Source organism: Octopus sinensis, linkage group LG7 (genome assembly GCF_006345805.1).
Source record: "Octopus sinensis linkage group LG7, ASM634580v1, whole genome shotgun sequence".
Lineage (NCBI taxonomy): Eukaryota > Metazoa > Mollusca > Cephalopoda > Octopoda > Octopodidae > Octopus > Octopus sinensis.
Genome location: NC_043003.1, coordinates 89,544,702 through 89,565,416, shown reverse-complemented (window position 1 = coordinate 89,565,416; position 20,715 = coordinate 89,544,702). Strand labels below are relative to the sequence as shown.

Here is a 20,715-nt window from a genome sequence, read left to right as displayed (position 1 = left end):
TTTCAAGTTTACTTTCTTATCAGTTGCACAACACTGCATGCTGTGTGTGAACCTCGTATCGCTAGCTAGATGAATAGACTTGAGAGCTTTCCACTGATTCACACCAAATAAAATAATTAAGGAAGAACTAACCAAAATCAGGTCTTTCTGAAACAACACGTATCTATAAATGTGGGTTACTGTAGCGAAACGATGATGTAAAGTTGTTTAGAGATGGTGTCGGGGAAAGATAAATAAATCTACATCTGCAGACGTTGTTTGGCTAGTAAAGAAACATCTATGACATATGCCGTACATATGTTGTGTCAATAATATGCATTAAGTCCCTGAAATTATATAAACCATATGTTTTCTTTAAGATTTTCTCTTCATTATTTACTGTCCTCAAGAAACATTTCACTAAAAATCTTTAATCTATTGAAATGTCTATGAATGTCTCTGTCTTTTGGGTCGTTGGACTGCCAACAGACAGCGTAAAAGCTTGTTGTGTACTGAGTCCCTTGCAAAGATTCGTTTATATGGGTATATGAATAGATATATAAATAGACAATGAGTATATAAATAGGCAATGGCTTTAGAGATAGAAAATTGGTTTTTAAAAAGACAGACAATAGGCAGATAGACAATGGGTTTATAGACAGACAATGGATATGTAGCGAGTGCATATTTAAAAAACAGTAAGTTTGGTTTATATAGGCTCATCACACTAATTTGTTGTGATTGGTTGAAATACTTAAATGAGTTATTGAGCATTTATTGAGCCCTGTGTTGTGATTAGTTGAGTATTGCACAGGAATTGGATCAAAGATCCAATCACGTTGCACGAAATATATTTCAAATGGCTAATCCTGTATATATCCTGGAGCCTCTTTTTCCCATAAATTGATACAACAAATTATTTACGAATCAGTTTTCATTCAGGCACGTTTTACAGAGGCTATAGTAGAAGATACTTACTCAAGGTGCTACACAGTGGGATCGAACTCGGAACCATGTGGTTAGTAAGCAAGCTACTTTCCACACAGCCACTCCTGCGCCTATATATATACATCATATCTATAAAAGGCATGTGTGTGTGTGTGTGTGTGTGTGTGTACGTGATTGTAATTTATGCACATCCACAAATTAGCACGCATGTTGCTCAAATTTTAGGAGGACATTCGTCAACATCCTATCTGGGTTTTGTCAACTTATTTTTTTCCCGAGGCACCCGAGGATAGCGTAAAAATCTATTTTCAACCATAGCTTTTAGCCATAAAGAATATCAGCCACATCTTTTTTGACGGCGTCTAGCAAAAAAAAAATAAGATAAAGAAAAGTGGAAGAAGGAGGCAGAGAGTTTCACGGGAAAGACAAAGTGAGAGAGAGTAAGTGACTACGTTCATAAAAAATAAAATGTAAAATGTTTTGTTTTTTGTTTTTGAAATACATTATATTTTATAATCATATTATATATACTTTCTCACACAACGATTACAATATATTTATTTTAAATCATTTATTTATTTTAAATCTTTCATTTTTCTACCCTCCCTCTCTCTCACACACATTACTTTAGGTGCGAAAGAGTTTTGTTTTTATTTTACGCCGAGTAAAAAAGTGTTTTGTTGACAATCCATTTATTTAACAACAAAGAAACAAAGAGGTGAGTAACAATTTGTCAGTGAATTACACAATACAAATGGCTACAATTTGCGAGGCTTCCACCACACCCCACTCCGTTTCACGAACCACAAAAAGGGTTTTAAGACCAGAGTAGTTGATTCCACGCAAAAAAAAACGATTTTTTTTCTTAGTAAAAATCGTGCGAATGTCAATCTACAAATTTAACAATATTTTTTCCATTCATTTCTGTTTATGAACATGTATGCGTGCAGAAAACATGCAATAGGTGTACGTACGTACGTGTGTGTATGTGTGTTCGTATCTGTTGCCCATATATATTTATATTATATTATATATATATAATATATATAATATATATATAATATAACTAATTTCAATTTGACGTCTATATTACTTAGTTTGGTTTGAAATAAAAAACTTGATTAGCTTAATAATCGTAACTTAATCCCGGGCAAGGCCGGATTATACTGCTAGTATATATATATATAGGCGCAGGAGTGGCTGTGTGGTAAGTAGCTTGCTAACCAACCACGTGGTTCCGGGTTCAGTCCCACTGCGTGGCATCTTGGGCAAGTGTCTTCTGCTATAGCCCCGGGCCGACCAATGCCTTGTGAGTGGATTTGGTAGACGGAAACTGAAAGAAGCCTGTTGTATATATGTATATATATGTATATGTATGTGTGTGTGTTTGTGTGTCTGTGTTTGTCCCCCTAGCATTGCTTGACAACCGATGCTGGTGTGTTTACATCCCCGTCACTTAGCGGTTCGGCAAAAAGAGACCGATAGAATAAGTACTGGGCTTACAAAGAATAAGTCCTGGGGTCGATTTGCTCGACTAAAGGCGGTGCTCCAGCATGGCCGCAGTCAAATGACTGAAACAAGTAAAAGGAAAAAAAAAGAATATATATATATATATAATTCAGGCTACATGTTTCCTAGCGAGCAGATCCTCTGATGTAATAATTACTTAATGAGGTGTACCCAGCTAATTATTCCTCAGGCCAATGAAATGAAGGAACTCCATACGAAATTAAGTGGAGGATCATAGAGCAGCCGGGGTACTATACAAATGGGAATGGATGATTCCAGCTTTGTGTAGCAGAACAGGTAAGGATCCTTAAAGAGGGTTTTCTACCTCCAGGTTACAGAGAAGTTATATGCTTGTGGCCATTGGAGTCTGACCAGCCGTCTCTAAAGCCCAACGCTTTGTGGATGCAAGACCATTGGTCACTCTACGACCAGACATACATCTAACTTCATGTAAATATATTACTGCTCTAACTTTTAGACTGTGCTTCTTTTTCAGATATATGATACACTGACGGTGAGATATATATATATATATATATATATATATATATATATATATATATATATATATATATATATACGTTTAAATATTTGTTGTGCAAGATTTTTTATGTGAAGTCGTGTGTTGAAACAGATATTGTTATATTTCGGAATGGTCATTTTGCCAGTTAAGCCAATAAGAACACACGCACTATATATTTGGTGTTACTTTGCTTCAGTGTTATTTATTTTTTACATTTATTTTATTTTTTAATCCTATTTCGGCCAGAGTTCTTTCGTCATACTCCTGTGACCGCATCAGTGGTCCTTTGTTTGTTTTCTTCTTACTTATTTGTGTCTCTCCTTACTAACCGTCAGCCATTTTGTATTTCTATTGTATGTCTTCATTTGCGCATGCTTATATCTCTATGTGCGTTTATGTTTATTTAGTGTGTGTATGTGGGGGATGCCTGTAATATTTGTATCTTCTGTTTATATATGTTCAATGTAATTTGGGGGAATTACCTTGGATGTATATTCTACTTGCATTTCTTGGTGTCTAATTGTTGGATATAGTTAACCAAATTCATTTAAAACTGAGTACTTTATAGATATCTGCCCGTATTTTTTAACCCCTTTTTTTCTTCTTACTATATATATATCACCATGATCACTGTGACCGACCAGGCTATCAGATGGTGCTACACATCGCTGGTCACAATGTGCTTCGCATTGTTTTAGCCTTCAAATGACATCACCCCGCTGGCTAAGCGAGCAGGCCAACAGAAGAAAGAGTGAGAGAAAGTTGTGGTGAAAGATTACAGCAGGGATCGCCACCACCCATGCCAGAGCCTCGTAGAGCTTTAGGTGTTTTCGCTCAATAAACACTCACAACGCCCGGTCTGGGAATCGAAACCGTGATCCTCTGACCGTGAGTCCGCTGCCTTAACCTCTGGGCCATTGTGCCTCCACACACACACACACACACACACACACACACACACACACACATATATATAGTGAGAATTTACAAAAAAAACAACAAAAGACAAAGATGGGTGTGTAATCAACAAACAGCTGTATTAGTTTAACGCTTGGGAAGTGAGAAAGTATTTTACGTTTCCAGCCTACGCTCTTCGACAGAATGGAACAGAGAAATAAACAGGGAGAGAAAATAGAACAAGGTTTAGTGGTTAGCGATCTATCATGGCGAATGCCGGACCGAGGGTCACACAGGAGAGCTAGGAAGAAGGGGAGATAATAAAGTAGTGGTAATCCCAAAATGAAAGTGCGCGTGTATGTGCATGTGGAAGGGGGCTGGTGACATTGATGTGTACATGTGTAGGTATGTGGATGATGGTGTAGTTGCTGGGAAGTGGTTAGTGCTAGTGTGTGCAGGGTGGTGTGATGTGGTATGGTGGGGCATGGTGGTGTGTGGTGTGGTGTGGCGGTGTGTGGTTGGTGGTGTGGTGGTGTGTGGTGGTGTTGGGGTGCGGGGGAGGAGAGAGTGGGGAAGCAAGGGTGGGGTCTATGAGATAGGGTGGGGTGGGATGGGATGTATAGGGATGGTAGGATTGGAATGTGTAGGGGGTGGGGTAACGAGGGAGGGGTGACGATGAAGGAAGAAGGTGGAAGGGAGAGAGAGCAGGAGATGCCGTAGATGACGTTGCTAGAAGTGCAGGTGAAGGAGTCAGTGATATAAGATCGATGATGGGTGCCTGTGAGGAGGGTGGTGTTGGAGAGGTAAGGGTAAGTGCGGCAGCAGGGAAACGAGCCGGGTTGGGAGGTTGTGTTAGGGAAGAAGCTGTGGACCAAGAGGTCTCGTAGGTTGTGGGCTCGTTTGAAGGAGGGGTGGGTCGGTTAGGGATGATGTGCCAAGTAGAGGGGTCGGACTAGAGTCGCCGGAAGGCTCGGAGAATGGTGCGTTGGAGAGGTGGGGTGGTAGGTGAGGGGAAACGAGAGACGGGTGACGGCGGGTGCAGGGGAGAGAGCAGATGCACGGTACGGAACAAATCAACCCCAGGACTTATTCTTTGTAAGCCTACTACTTATTCTATCTGTCTCTCTTGCCGAACCACTAAATTACGGGGACGTAAACACACCAGTATAGGTTGTCAAGCGATGGTGGGGAGATAAACACTGACACAAACATACATACACACACACATATATACATCACACACATATATATCTCCAGTATTTACGACAGGCTTTTTTCAGTTTCTGCCTACTCTCAATGCGTTGGTTGGCCTGAGGGTATAGTTGAAGACACTAGCCCAAGGTGCCATGCAGTAGGACTGAACCTGGAACCATGTGATTGGGAAGCAAGCCTCTTACCACACAGCCACTCCAGTGCCTATATATATATATATATATATATATATATATATATATATATATATATATATATATATATATATATATATATATATATATATATATATATATTGTTATAACTCGGAATGGTCATTTTGCCAGTTTAGCCAATAAGAACACACGCACTATATATTTGGTGTTACTTTGCTTCAGTGTTATTTATTTTTTACATTAATCTTAATCTTATTTCGGCCAGAGTTCTTTCGTCATACTCCTGTGACCGCATCAGTGGTCCTTTGTTTTCTTCTTACTTATTTGTGTCTCTCCTTACTAACCGTCAGCCATTTTGTATTTCTATTGTATGTCTTCATTTGCGCATGCTTATATCTCTATGTGCGTTTATGTTTATTTAGTGTGTGTATGTGGGGTATGCCTGTAATATTTGTATCTTCTGTTTATATACATTCATGTAATTTGTAACTTTTTTTTTTATATGTTCATGTAATTTGTATTTTGCATTTTGTTTTTTGTTTTTGTTGATTCTTATTTTGTTCATGTGTTTACATCCACCCATTATTATCATTACATATGCTTGTATGTATGTATAACAACAATACTAGTAATAATAATAATAAATTGAATCGTTAAAATATATATATATATATATACATATACATACATATATACATATATATATAGTTATTTATTTCTATTAGTTTATTTATTTATCTGTGTATTTATTATTTTTTCAGGATCCTCTATCGTCATATGTTGTGGTGTGTGTTAGTGCTCCATTCTAATTTTCTATTCAGGCTAGGTTTATTTTCTATTATGTGTGTAGCTTCTGTAATTTGTCTAATTGTTGCATCTGATCTATGTGTGGATAATATTTTAATTTCTATGTTATTGATTGATCCCAAGTGTTCTTGTTCGGCGTGTTGGTACAGAATCGATGAGCTTTTACCTTCCTTGAGTTGTCTCCAATGCTCATTTACCCGCTCTCCTATGCTTCTTGCCGTTTCTCCTGCGTATGTCGTTGTCTTGTTACTGCATCGTCCCTCTATACATCTTATACTATAGACTACATTTCTAGCTTTACAGTTTGTTTGTGGGCTAAATCTACATACAGTACAGTATTTATCCGTACAGGGGGTTCTACTAAAAGGATAGGTTCTACCAATTATAGATTTGATAGGGTTGCCTGGCTTTTCAACAACCTTAATTCTTAGCTTAAGTTTGTCTAGGGTCCTTCTAAAGCGATACGCCAGTTCACCTCCAGAGGTGGTGTCAACGAACATGACACTCTGGTATTTATGGCTACCATACCAAGAGTTGGCCTTCCCTATTTTCTTTTTTGCCCTTTCTATAGTGTTCCATGACTTGTTCCTATAGAGTGGGCAAATACCATTCCTATCATTACATAATATATTATCAAATTTCTTAATGGCTCCTTTGTATACTCTGATCCTTTCTTTATGGCTGTAACCTGAGAACTGCATGCGGTGAATGAAATATTGTATATGTCTCTTTAACTCTGTGGGCTCGCACATGCATGACACATTTCTCATTATTCTGACGAGGTCTGCCATCAAAATATTGAATTTGGCATTGTCCGCAATGGCTGAGTTCCGGTGGATCAAGTATTTTGAGGCATAGGTTTGGCATAGTATGAATGAAGGATTTGGGTTTTATTATTCACAATTTCTAGCCAGAGTTCGGTGTCTAGTACTGGTAGTCTATGGTTGGGGTGTTTAGTGGGGTAGTCTATTGTGACCTTAATACTCTGGTGGATGGAGTTAGCTATTTGCTGGATGCTCTCCATAGTATTAGTTTCTATTACTATATCAACATTACTCTCTTGTGGGGGTGCCTTTACCACTATGTTGATATCATCAACATAGCGAGAGTACATGTTTACGAGTATGGAGTTCTGTATTAGGCGTTCTTTAAGCCTTCTGTCCCACCATACCATGAAAAGGTTGGCCACATCACCAGCGATACTAACGCCGATGGCTGCCCCCTCGTCCTGGGCATATATTTTATTATTAAACTTAAACGTGTGGCCTTTTAGGGTAATTCTTATACTAGCTCCTAGTGCATGCGCGATCATTTTCTTTATCTGATGGACATTTGCGGGGCTCCGTATGGCTCTGGTCCATCCGCGCCATCGTTCAATATGTGTCTTCCTAGCCATAGAAGTAATTGTGGGCGGTCTACCTCTTAAACATCTACTGGGGCAGAAACTACTAAGATTATGTTTATCTAAGTATTCAGTATTACATGTCAGTCTAAGTAGGAGGCCCAGTTCTTCTGTGTTGACATTACAGAACTCCACCTGGCTCTCATTGATCATCTCCACGCACTTCTCCACCGCAAAATCTACGTCGATCGATGGGTATAGGGATACCACATCCATGCTACCCACCATACATCCGGTCAGGTCACAAGTGCTGTTACAGTCATCGATCCTGCTGAGGAGATCTTCTGTGCTGTCACAAACATCAGGTGACATCCGGATTATAGGGCGTATGATCATTGAGAGGAAGTAGGAGATTCTGTAATTGCTAGCGATATTCGCTCCACAGACTGGTCTTGTTGGTGGTCCTGCTATAGGGTCAGTAATTATTTTATGGTCCTTGCGAAGTCCATACAGTGCCGGGATATCATTGTTCCAGGCTTGGAAATTATTTCCTGTACGTTTCTGGGGTCCCAGAACAATTGTCCACATCATTATGTGGGCGTTGAGGACCTTTTCTCTCTCCTCATGTGCCTGTACAGTTTTTATCTTTGTATTGGCAATATGAGGTTGCATTGCCTGGATGTAGTTCGGTAAGCTGTCTATTGACATCCTGCCGGATGTATAGTAAGGTGAATACCATCAAATGCCTGTCCGAAATTGAAAAGTCGTTCACAAAAATACGTTGGAATTTAAATAGATACAATGACAACAACACTTGCGACAACAACAACAACGTGAAAAACACTAACCGCAGCAACAACAACACAAACAATAATGACCGCAGCAATAACAACCGTAACAACAAAAGCAACATGAACCCTAACAGCGGCAACAACAACAACAACAACAATAAAAAAAATGAATGCATTGACACAAACAATAGATACAAAAACATAAACAGAGAGAAAAAAATCGTATACAACAGCAACAACAACAACAATAGGGAGAACCGACACACAAACACACACACAGATAACCATAGTCACAAAGACACGAATAAAAGTTGTGTCATGGGGGTCACGATGGAAAATAAAGTTGAATGCAACAGAATCCTTGGACAGGGAGTCAGTAGACTTGAAACAGATAATAATAACAATACTCGTAGGAACAAAAATAACAACCACTACAGAGGGAATGACAGGGTCCAACAGACAGACATAAAACCCAACACTAATATGAACAACACATATACCAGAAACAGGAACAATGAAAATATCACTAGCGATAATCAGAATGATAGTAATAATGGCAATGGTAGGAATAATGGTAATAACAATAATAGTGGTAGTAGTAGTGGTGGTGGTAATAGTAGAAGTAGTAATGATGGTAGTTGTGGTGGTAATAGTAATAATAGTAGTAGTGGTAATGGTGGTAATAATAATAGGGAGGCTGATGATGGAAACAGTAACGATAATGAAGATAACTCTAGAATGACCATTGACATGTATACCCACCCCTTTGACACTCAATTCTTCAACGTATGTAACAAAACTTACTGCATGAACCGGATTTATCCAACAACATTACCCTTCAACAAAAGAGTCTACATCCCTAGACATAATAATGACCACATGGAAGCACAGTTCACTATAGCTAGGACCAAACTTAGACAGATTTTAAGATTATACACTAAGAGACAGAGACAGAATAAGACAGAGGCCCAACAACTCGGGATTAAACCTGCATGTGGCCCACGTAAGCTCATTCAGCGCACGAAGAATGGAGAGGTGGTATGCCTTCCCACAGATAAGTCCGGCAGGATGTCAATAGACAGCTTACCGAACTACATCCAGGCAATGCAACCTCATATTGCCAATACAACGATAACAACTGTACAGGCACATGAGGAGAGAGAAAAGGTCCTCAACGCCCACATGATGATGTGGACAATTGTTCTGGGACCCCAGAAACGTACAGGAAATAATTTCCAAGCCTGGAACAATGATATCCCGGCACTGAATGGACTTCGCAAGGACCATAAAATAATTACTGACCCTATAGCAGGACCACCAACAAGACCAGTCTGTGGAGCGAATATCGCTAGCAATTACAGAATCTCCTAATTTGACCTCAGTCAAATCGTCCAACCCATGCTAGCATGGAAAGTGGACGTTAAACGATGATGATGATAATATGAGGGGCTAAGCTCATTTGTAATCTAAATGAATAGGTACGCAAGTTAAGTGCTATAGTTGGTTGACCATTAGGTTCCAAGATCATAGCTAAGGCAGGATCCATGTTAGGGTTCCATTATTGCATGTATATACTATATTAGAGGAAAAATCAAAGCCAAGGCACTTCAAATTCACCTTAATTGAATTAAATTATTCTAAATGACTTGAGATATTCATCCGGGACCTCTGGAAATATGCTGTGCTGCAGAAGACTCGGCAAACACAAGTGTGACCTTGTGGCCTATGCCAGGGGTGTAACCAGTCCACTTATGCATGCCTTTTCTTCATTGGACACTAAACTCTGCTTGTGAAGACCAGTTGAGGCAAGTGAAATCAAAGTCGAAATCAAACTCGGTGACTGGCATCTGTTGCTAGTAAAGCGCTAAGAGTACCATACGAGTGAGATCGTTGCCAGAGCAACAAACTGACCTTCGCGCCGGTGGCATGTTGAGCACACCATTCGAGCATGATTGTTACCGCGTCGCCTTACTAACACTTGAGCTGGTAGCACATGAAACATTCGAGTGAGGACGTCGCCAGTGCCGCTGGACTGGCTCCTGTGCAGGTGGCACGTAAAAAGTACCATCTGGACGTGGCCGTAGCCAGTACCACCAAAGTGGCCCTCGTGCAGGTGGCACATAAAAGCACCCACTACACTCTCAGAGTGGTTGGCGTTAGGAAGGGCATCCAGCTGTAGAAACTTTGCCAGATCAGATTGGAGTCTGGTTCATCAGACCTCAGTCAAATCGTCCAACCCATGCTAGCATGGAAGGCGGACGTTAAATGATGATGATGATGATGATGATCCTGCCTTGGTTTCGATTTGGTCTCTAATATAATATAATATAATGTGTGTGTGTGTGTGTGAGTCTTTGTTCCCCTGCCATTACTTAACAACCTATGCTAGTGTGTTTATGTTCCTATAACTTAGTGGTCCAGCAAAAGTGATCAATAGAATAAGTACTAAGCTTACAAAGAATAAGTCTTGGGGGTGATTTCCTCAACTAAAACTCTTTAAGTTCGTGCTCCAGCATAGCCACAGTCAGCTGACTGAAGCAAGTAAAAGAATATATATATATATATATATATTACTTGTTTCAGTCATCAGACGTTGGTCATACTGGGGCACCACCTTGAAGAATTTTTAGTTGAAAGGATCAACCCCAGTACTTAATTTTTTTTTTTAAACTGGGTACTTATTCTATAAATCTTTATTATCAAACTGCTAAGTTACAGGGACATAAAACACAAGTTGTCAAGTGGTGGTGGTGGTGGTGGTGGTGGTGGAGGACAAACACTGACAGAAGACACACACACACACACACACACACCACACACACACACAACACACATATATATATATATATATATATATATATTATATATATATATATATATATATATATATATATATGACAGGATTCTTTTAGTTTCAGTCTACCAAATTGACTCACAAGTCTTTTAATCAGACAAGGGCTTGCCAAGCAGTGGGACCACAAATTTATTCATGTATCTTCTGGAAACAAGGAGTCACATCAAGAGAAAGGTATATAGAATGTGTGTGCAGAAAGTGTTAATAGAATATATATGCAGAATATTTATATAGAACATGTAGGTACAGGTGTGGTTCAGAAATTTGTTTCCAATCAAGGTTTCAGGTTCAGTCCCACTGTGTGGCACTTTGGACAAATGTTTTCTACAAAACTTTGCAAGTGGATTTGTTAGATAGAGACTAAATGAAACCTGTTGTAAAAACATACATACACACATCATGATCAGTTTTAAGCCAATTAGACAAATTTGTTCAAATTGGATCTCTGCATCAAGAGAAGGCCTCACACATACACTCAAGCAGAAGATCTTTCTGCACTCAAGTAGAGAATCTGCTACAATTAACTCCATGCTAGCACTGGAAAAGTGAACATTAAAATGATGATAATGATGATGATGATGATGATGATAAGGAGGAAGAATATGTATGTAGAATATATATGTATGTATAGCTGTGTATATGCATGTTCGTGTGTGTGTGTGTGTGTGTGCATGCGCATGCATGTGTGTATACACATGCATACACACAGAAACATAGATATTAAATAGGAAAATGAATATTAGACAGACAGATAGATAGATAGATACATACATACATACATACATACATACATACTTACATAAGACAGTCACACAGATAAACTATTAGTTAAATAGACAAACTGGTAGTTAATATTAATATTAATAATGATAATAATAAGGAAAAAAAGAGCACTCAGAGAGCGCAAACCTCCGCCAAAGCAACATCAACGATTCGCCGGAGATGATTTTTAAAATGAGAACATCTGAAATAAACTTGACTGCTCTCACAAACGAGAATACTAAAAATGAGATCGACCACTCTCAAAAATTAAGTAAAAAAACAGGAAAAATAGTCCAGAATCCTTGTCCGGTACCTGATCAATCCCAGTTATAGTCAGGGAATGTGAAGGTGGCTGTAGAAAATTTAGTAACAGTAATAACTAGTTTATCCTTATCTAATACAAGCCAAAGTTAACAAATTCACCATTCAAAATAGATTCAAAGGCAGATGTAACCATCATGAGTTCTACTCAGGAATTTTTAAATGAATAGCATGAGACCTTTTGGTTTCCTCTTCTATTAAATTCCAGCCTTCTTTTAATATTCCTGTTGTTTTAGATCAATGTATAGATGTATGTATAGATGTATGTATATATGTAAGTATACTGTAAAGTGTTAATATATATCACCGTCAAAAACTCTGGCTAGTATGCGTTTATATGCATGTACACTTTTGGACTTTGCTATGATGTAAATCAATATTTTTCATTTTATATGTATTTGCTGATCTATAATGTTTTGCATTGTACTGTATTATTATTATTGTTGTTGTTATTATTATGTTGCTATTCCAATATATTAAGCTGTTGATGTATTCTACCTGATTTTTTCCACATGATATGTACTGTGAACCGCGTGATGCACATATTGTTTTGCTGGTATTATTATTAATAATAATAATAATAATAGTATTAGTAACAATAGTGGTAATGGTAATAATAATGATAGTAATATTAATGGCATTTTGTAACTTAATATAATGAACTCTTGACTTTGTATATATATGTACATTTGCATATAGATATGTGTATGTTTGTATATTGTAATATTCTAACATATTGATTTGACCAACTGTAACCTTGAATATAGTATATATGTATGTATATTGTTGTATATTATTATGTATATGTGTATATATATATAGGAGCATGGGTATATGCACTCATATGTATGTGTATATTATATATTATGGGTATGTACCCACTCTTGTATGGGTGTACCTCCTCTGATATTCATATTTAGATTGTACTTTATAATCTCTAAAGAGGCCTTGAGATATTTTTGTAAGTATCTCATTTATAACCACATATTAACTTATCACACCTGGCTAATATGAGCATAATGAGATACCCATATCTACATGGCTGAAACAGCTGTAAGATGTAGTTTATATTTATATTCATTTATATTCACTTATACATATTGTACTTATTGTATCATATTACTCATTGATGTGCATTGTTTTGTTCTATATTATTATGTTTGACCTTGATGTTCATATGTAGTGGGTTAATAAATTATGTGATTGGGTATTATCTGGTAGTTGATTATTGATAAAGGAGTATTTCTCCATTTTCTTATTTTGTATTATTAATTTGTGGTAAAACATTTTACCTCTGCCCATATAATACAATAAATGAATTAATTGCCTCGCAATTCTTAACATTTATGTATTAACTTTGTTGGGTGCTTTACTGGCAGTATATTGGATATATGTTATTCCATGGTGGGTTGCACTCACAACCCCTACCTCAATTTGTATAATATATAATATATATATTATAAAAATATGTTAGTGTTATTTAATTTCTGAACAGTGTTGCTGCCGTTTATTTGTGTAGTTTAATTTCTTTATCCATCAGTTTCTACTAAGGCAGAGACGTGAATAAAATTACTAATAGAGAAACGAAAATAAAACTTTGGAAACAGCCTAAAGGGAGATAAATGAAAAAGATTTGAAAGTCCAGCACTGGATCAATCCCAAAATCTAATCAATTTGTGCCAGTCACGAGGCCAAACATCACTGAAAGTTTCACCCAAATCCATCCAGTGGTTCTTGAGATATCTTGTCCATAGACAAACAAACACGACTGAAAACAATACCACCACCTGCGCTAATGAGGATGTAATAATAATAATGATTATTATCCACGTATTTTAATTTTTTTCACATAACTTCATTTCATTTTAAAAATAAACAATCTGGTGAATTTAGTTTAATGGTCTACCAATGTATACAGTGTATTTCTTTACCCTAGGAGTCAGGAAGATCTCACTAGAATATGGAAACAAATGGAAAGAAAAACTCAAAATAATAAACATAACCTGGGAATTGGAATGAGACACACACTCCCTACAATTATAGGTGCTTTTGGAATAATTAAAAAATGATGCAGATAATTACTTAAACAAAAATCACAGGATCAGATATTTTTGCAAAGCATAGAGAAAACATTATTAACAGTGACTGCACATATTATTACATAAAATGTGCTGGATACAACAGAAAAACACAAAAATAAAGTATTGCACATGTTGCACTCAATGTTTGTGCAGTGAAAGCATGGCATATAGGCTTCAGAAATAATAATAATAATAATAATAAATACCCCGATGCAGTACCAGGCAGTGGCTCTCATGGCTTCTGATCTTAACTGATTGGAAGTGTTATCATGTACATTGTTTTGTCTTGGTATAAAAGATGGGCTACAGCAAATATTCTGCTCAATACCACAGATTTGCTTGTCAGTTGTTTGACCATAACCAGTTGACCATGTCCCTTAGTGGCTGACGATATGTGCATCTCTGATCACGAGCAGAAGTAGTGGGGTAGCATCATAGCCATGTGTTGAGAAGGATTCTTTGGGGTTTGAATAATTCACCTCTGGAAACATGGGTGTTTCGTTCAACGTCCTTAAACAACCCTTATTCAGGGACCTTTTGAGCGGGATGGGTTACTCGATCTGAAGAAAATTCTAACTGGGCTCCACCTGCAAGGTCATGTGCTGTTTATCTTGATATGAGATCACCATGTCGCGCACATATGGTTGTGATGCATGTGCCTGGTGTACCCTTATCAGACGGGTAGTCATGATGGGTATACTGGGCTTCGTATATTTTACCCCAGTGTCACTTTGATGGCATGCTCTGCTCGCTCACTCAATAATAATAATAATAATAATAATAATAATAATAATTCATTCATTTATTGGCCACAATGGCTAACAAAAATCAATTAAAACATAAAGGGACAAAACACAGGACGAAAGTTACAAAGGGTTTTGTCCGTTTGAAAAACGTTCGTGTAGAAAAGCAGGATAACAACGAAATGTAAGTAACAAAACTCCCAATAGGGGGAGGCACTACGAAAGGTTACTCATGGAAAAACCCATAAAAGTAATAATAATAATAATAATAATCCTTTCTACTATAAGTACAGAGGCCGGAACCTTGTGGGAGGTGGTTTGTCAATTGCATCAACCCCAGTGCTCAACTAGAATTTATTTTATTGACCCCAAAAAGATAAAAGGCAAAGTTAACGCAGCAGAATATGAACTCAGAACATAAGGACGGACGAAATGCCACAAAGCATTTTGCCCCACGTGCTAACGATTCTGTCAGCTCACTACCTTAATAATAATAATAATAATAATAATAATAATAATAATAATAATGATGATGATGATAATATTCCTTTCTACTGAAGGCACAAGGCCTTGAAATTTTGTAGAAGGAGACTAGTCAATGACATCAATCCCAGTGTTTCACTGGTACTTAATTTATTGACCCCGAAAGGATGAAAGGCAAAGTCAACCTCAGCAGAATTTGAACTCAGAACGTAGCAATGAGTGAAATACCGCTAAGCATTTCACCCAGTGTGCTAATGATTCTGCCAGCTCACCACTTTAATAATAACGATCCTTTCTACTATATGCACAAGGCCTGAAATTTGGTGGGAGGGGGCCAGTTGATTAGATTAAACCCAATACACAACTGATACTTAATTTATTGACCCTAGTGTGCTAACAATTCTTAACAATTCTGGCAGCTCGCTGCACTGTTCTCTCACTCAATAATAATAATAATAACAACAAAGATGTAAAAGATGGGCTACAGCAAATATTCTGCTCAGTACCACAGATTTGCTTGTCAGTTGCTTGACCTTCACCAGTTGACCATGTCCCTTAGTGGCTGACGATATGTGCATCTCTGATCATGAGCAGAAGTAGTGGGGGAGCATCATAGCCATGTGTTGAAAGGAATCATTTAGGGTTTGAATAATTCACCTCTGGAAACATGGGTGTTTCATTCAACATCCTTAAACAACCCTTATTCATGGAATTTTCAAGTGGAATGGGCAACTCAACCTGAAGAAAATTCCAACAGGACCTCACCTGCAATATCGTGCACCGTTTACCATGTCATGCACATATGATTGTGGGTAGTCATGATAGGTAAATTGAACTTCATATATTTGTACCCCAGTGTCACTTTGATGGCATGCACTGCTCTCTCACTCAATAATAATAATCCTTTCTACCAAAGGCACCAGGCCTGAAATTTTTGGGGGGAGAGGACTAGTTGATTACATCAACCCCAGTGTTTCACTGGTATTTAATTTCTCGACCCCAAAAGGATGAAAGGTAAAGTCGACCTCAGTGGAATTTGAACTCAGAATGTCAGGCGGACAAAATGCCACTAAGCATTTTGCTCAGCATGCTAATGATTCTGCCAGCTCACAGCCTTAATAATAATAACAATCCTTTCTACTAGAGGTACAAGGCTTGAAATTTGAGGGGAGGGGACTAGTTGATTACATTGACCTCAGTGTTTCACTGGTACTTAATTTACCAACCCTTGAAAGAATGAAAGGCAAAGTCAGCCTTAGCGGAATTTGAACTCAGAACATAGCAATAGGTGAAATACTGACTGCTAAGCATTTCATCCAGCATACTCATGATTCTGCTAGCTTGCTGCCTTATTAATAATAATAATTTCTTTTCTTAGCCACTGAAGCAGAGATGTGGGTGACATCACAAGGACAGACAACAATTTGTGTGGTGATTTACATAAAGGATAGGGAGAAAGAAATGGAAAAGACAGTGAAATGATCTGTCTTTTCCATTTCTTTCTGGCATAAGGCCAGCAAGTTTGGGGAAGGTGTAAGTTGATTATGTTGACCCCAGGGCCCAACTGTTACTTCATTGACCTTGAAAGGATGAAAAGCAAAGTCAACCTCAGTGGAATTTGAATGCAGAACATAAAGACAAGTGAAATGCAGCTAAGCATTTTGTCCATCACAGTAATGATCTTACCAGTTCACTACCTTAATAATAATAATAATAATAATAATAATAATTCTTTCTACTATAAGTACAAAGCCTGAAATTTGGGAGAGAGGAATAGTCAATTAAATCAACCCTAGTACTCAATTGGTACTTAATTTATCAACCTCGAAACGATGAAAGACAAAGTCACCCTCGGTGGAATTTGAGCTTGCAACACGAGGGCAGATGAAATACTACTAAGCACTTCACCCAGCATGCTAACAATTCTGCCAACTCACCACCTTAAATGGTTTCAAATTTATAATAATGATAATCCTTTCTACTATATGCACAAGGCCTGAAATTTGAAGGAGGGATATAATCAATTACATCAACCCAAGTATTCAATTGGTACTTATTTTATTGACTTTGAAAGGATGAAAGGCAAAATCGACCTTGACGGAATTTGAACTCAGAACGGAGCGACAGGCGAAATACCACTAAGCATTTTGTCCAGCATGCTAACGATTCTGACAGCTAACGCCCTTAATAATAATAATAATGGTTCCAAATTTTGCCACAAAGGCAGCAATTTGTGGGGAGAGGATGAATCGATTACATCAACCCCAGAGTTTCACTGGTACTTATTTTATCAACCCTGAAAGGATGAAAGGCAAAGTGGACCTCAGTGGAATTTGAACTCAGATCAGAGTGACGGGCAAAATACTGCTAAGCATTTCGTCCAGTGTGCCAATGATTCTGCCAGCTCACCACCTTAATAATAGTAATAATAATTATTATTATTATTATATGATTTTCAAATATTAGCACAAAGCCTGCAATTTAATAGAGGATTACATGAATCCTAGTTTTTGACTGATGCTTCATTTTATCACCCCTAGGGGCAGGGATAAAAAGCAAAAGTTGAACCTGGCAGGATTTGATCTTAGAATGTTTAAAGGGCCAGCAGACATAACAATGCATTTTGTTCAAAAGATGAACAATAGTAGCAGCAACAAAAGACAAGATGGCAACAGCTCTCTCTGATTTAGTTACAAAGCCAGAAATTTTGAGGGAGAAGTTTAGCTGATTACATTGACACCAGTATTTCACTGGTTCTCCATTTAATAAACCCTGAGAGGATAAAGGTGCTTTAAGCACCCAATATAACCCCATCATAACTTTTATATTTTTTGCAATTTTCAGAAAAATTTTGAGAATTTGTGTTCTACACATGGTAATTCATCATACAATTATATGAAAAAAATTGTGTATGTGTGTGATTCAAGAGCGATTTAGCTGTTGTTTTTAGCACATCTCACGATTGCCTGATACCTTCCTCGTTAGTTCGGCACTCTGACATGTACTGATGTTTTCCTCATAAACACATTTGATATAATGATGATGCAGTCAAGAGTTTTAAGCAAAATAATTCGGACTTTCCGTAGTTTAAACTGAACATTTTAGGATTTATGAGAAGGTGTTAGATTAATAATTTTTTTTTTTTTACATAATCGTAATTTCCCGTGTGTAGAACACAAATTCGCAAAAAGTTTTTGAAAATTCCAAAATATAAGAAAGTTATGAAGTGTTATATGGGGTGCTTAAACCAGAATTTCGCCAGGGTGAAAAGTAGCAATAACAAGAGTTTCAAATTTTGGCACAAGGACAGCATTTCTGAGAGGAGGCTATTACAGCGCTCCGCAACCTTTTATTTGCCGTACACTACTTTTATATTCTTTTCACCAGTGTACCGCGGAATGCCGGTCGCAGAGCACTGGTTTATTACATTGAGCCCTGTACTTGACTGGTACTTCATTTTATCAACCCCGGAAGGGGTGGAGAATGAACGGCAAAAGTTGGACTCGGCGGGATTTGAACTCAATCTAAAAGGACCAGCAGAAATACCCCGAGTCAATTCGTCTACCATATTAACAGCAGCAGCAACAACAGTTCTCTCTGGTTTTGAGGGAAAAAGTTTAGAAGATTGCATCGACACCAGTATTTCATATCCTATTTCATCGACGTCAACAACAACAACAACAACAATGGTTTCTTTTAAAACAGGTTTTCTTCTATAACAATAATAACAATAATCCTTTATGCTATAACGATAACAAGAGTATGAATAATAACCTTACCATTATTTATAGATTTGGTGATGGCGAGGACTTCCTTATTAATGTTACTCCTTTAATATAATAAGAATCCTTTAGTCTGTTATTTATGGTCAGTAAATCCACTTGAGATTATTATTATGAGTTATCGTATTACTGTTTTTTTCTTGTTTTCTCTTTCTCTTCTGTAACTCTTTCAACTATTTTCTTCGTCTTGAATTTCTTTGTATTTTTCTAATAAAAATAATTCTTATTCTTTTTCTTTCTCTTCTGTAAATTTAAAAATTCAAATCCACCAAGGATTTTATAGAAAAAGATAACAACAACTTTTCGTTCTTAGAGTTTTTTTTCCTTACCTATTCTTTCAAAAAAATATTCTAAACTTTACGTTCCGAAGACAATATTTTCTTCAGGTTTTGCTTTTCTTGTTTCTTTTATAGTCTTTCTTTTAACTTCTCACTGATTCCTTTTCTATGTCTCTTTTGCTTTTTACCATTCATTCTCTCACAACTACACAACCCGCTTTTCGCTTCCCGTCTTCTCACTCCCACTCCTCCCCCTTTTACTTTCTCCGACTCCCATTACCAGCCTCTCTCTCTCTCTCTCTCTTCTCCTTCAGATTGTCACTTCTACATTCTTATATTTGTTTATTTACACATCTCAGTGTCTTCTTCGTGAATTCTAATTCTTAGTTCCTCAACTCCCACCTGACTAATGTTTGAAACATTCACTTTCGCGCTTATTTATATTTTCTGTTTCTCAGATTCTTTCTTCCTTCCTTTCATGCACACACACACATACATATATACGGCAATCTTTCTACATACATACATACATACATACATTTGTGTGTGTCTTTTATTTTTTTTTTACTTGTTTCAGTCATTAGTCTACGGTTATGCTGAGGCAACGCCTGGAAGAAATTTTTGTCAAATGAATCGACCCTAGTACTTTTCTTTTAAACCCTAGTATTTATTTAATCGGTCTATTTTGCCGAACCGCTGCTGTATGGTCGTCGTAAACACACCAGCACCGGTTGTCAAGCAGTGATGGGAGACGAATACACACGCACACACACATATAACATATGTATATATACACACACACACACACACACATACGATACGCTTCTTAAGGTTTATCTACGAAACCCATTCACAAGGTTTTGGTTGGCCAGAAGCTATAGCAGAAGACAATCGCCCATGTTGCCATGTAGTGGAACTGAGCCCTGAGCTTTGCAATTGGGAAGCAAGCTTCTTACCACACAGCTGTGCATATGTATATACACATGACTGTGATTGGTGAGAAAGCAATGCAAATAAAAATTACATTACTTTCTGATTCACTCTCATACCTATGTATACATTATACACACACACACACACATTCACACGTTCTTACATATATATATATATATGTGTGTATATATATATATATATTATATATATGCTTGCATGCATGTGTACTGACATACAGAGAGACATGCATACATATGCGGTATTTTGTCTGCCGGTACGTTCAAATTCCGCCGAGGTCGACTTAGCCTTTCAACC

General features: G+C 37.4%; 1 protein-coding gene across 1 annotated transcript in view; it reads right to left on the bottom strand.

Annotated features, from left to right (window-relative positions):
* LOC115214465 (beta-1,3-galactosyltransferase 2-like) overlaps nucleotides 1-19,831 on the bottom strand; it is a 64,647-nt gene extending 44,816 nt beyond the window's left edge. The window contains exon 1 of the mRNA XM_029783664.2: nucleotides 19,187-19,831. The gene's annotated coding sequence lies outside the window, so the exon portion shown is untranslated. The remainder of the gene's footprint in view (nucleotides 1-19,186) is intronic.
* Between the last annotated feature and the right edge of the window lie 884 nt (nucleotides 19,832-20,715).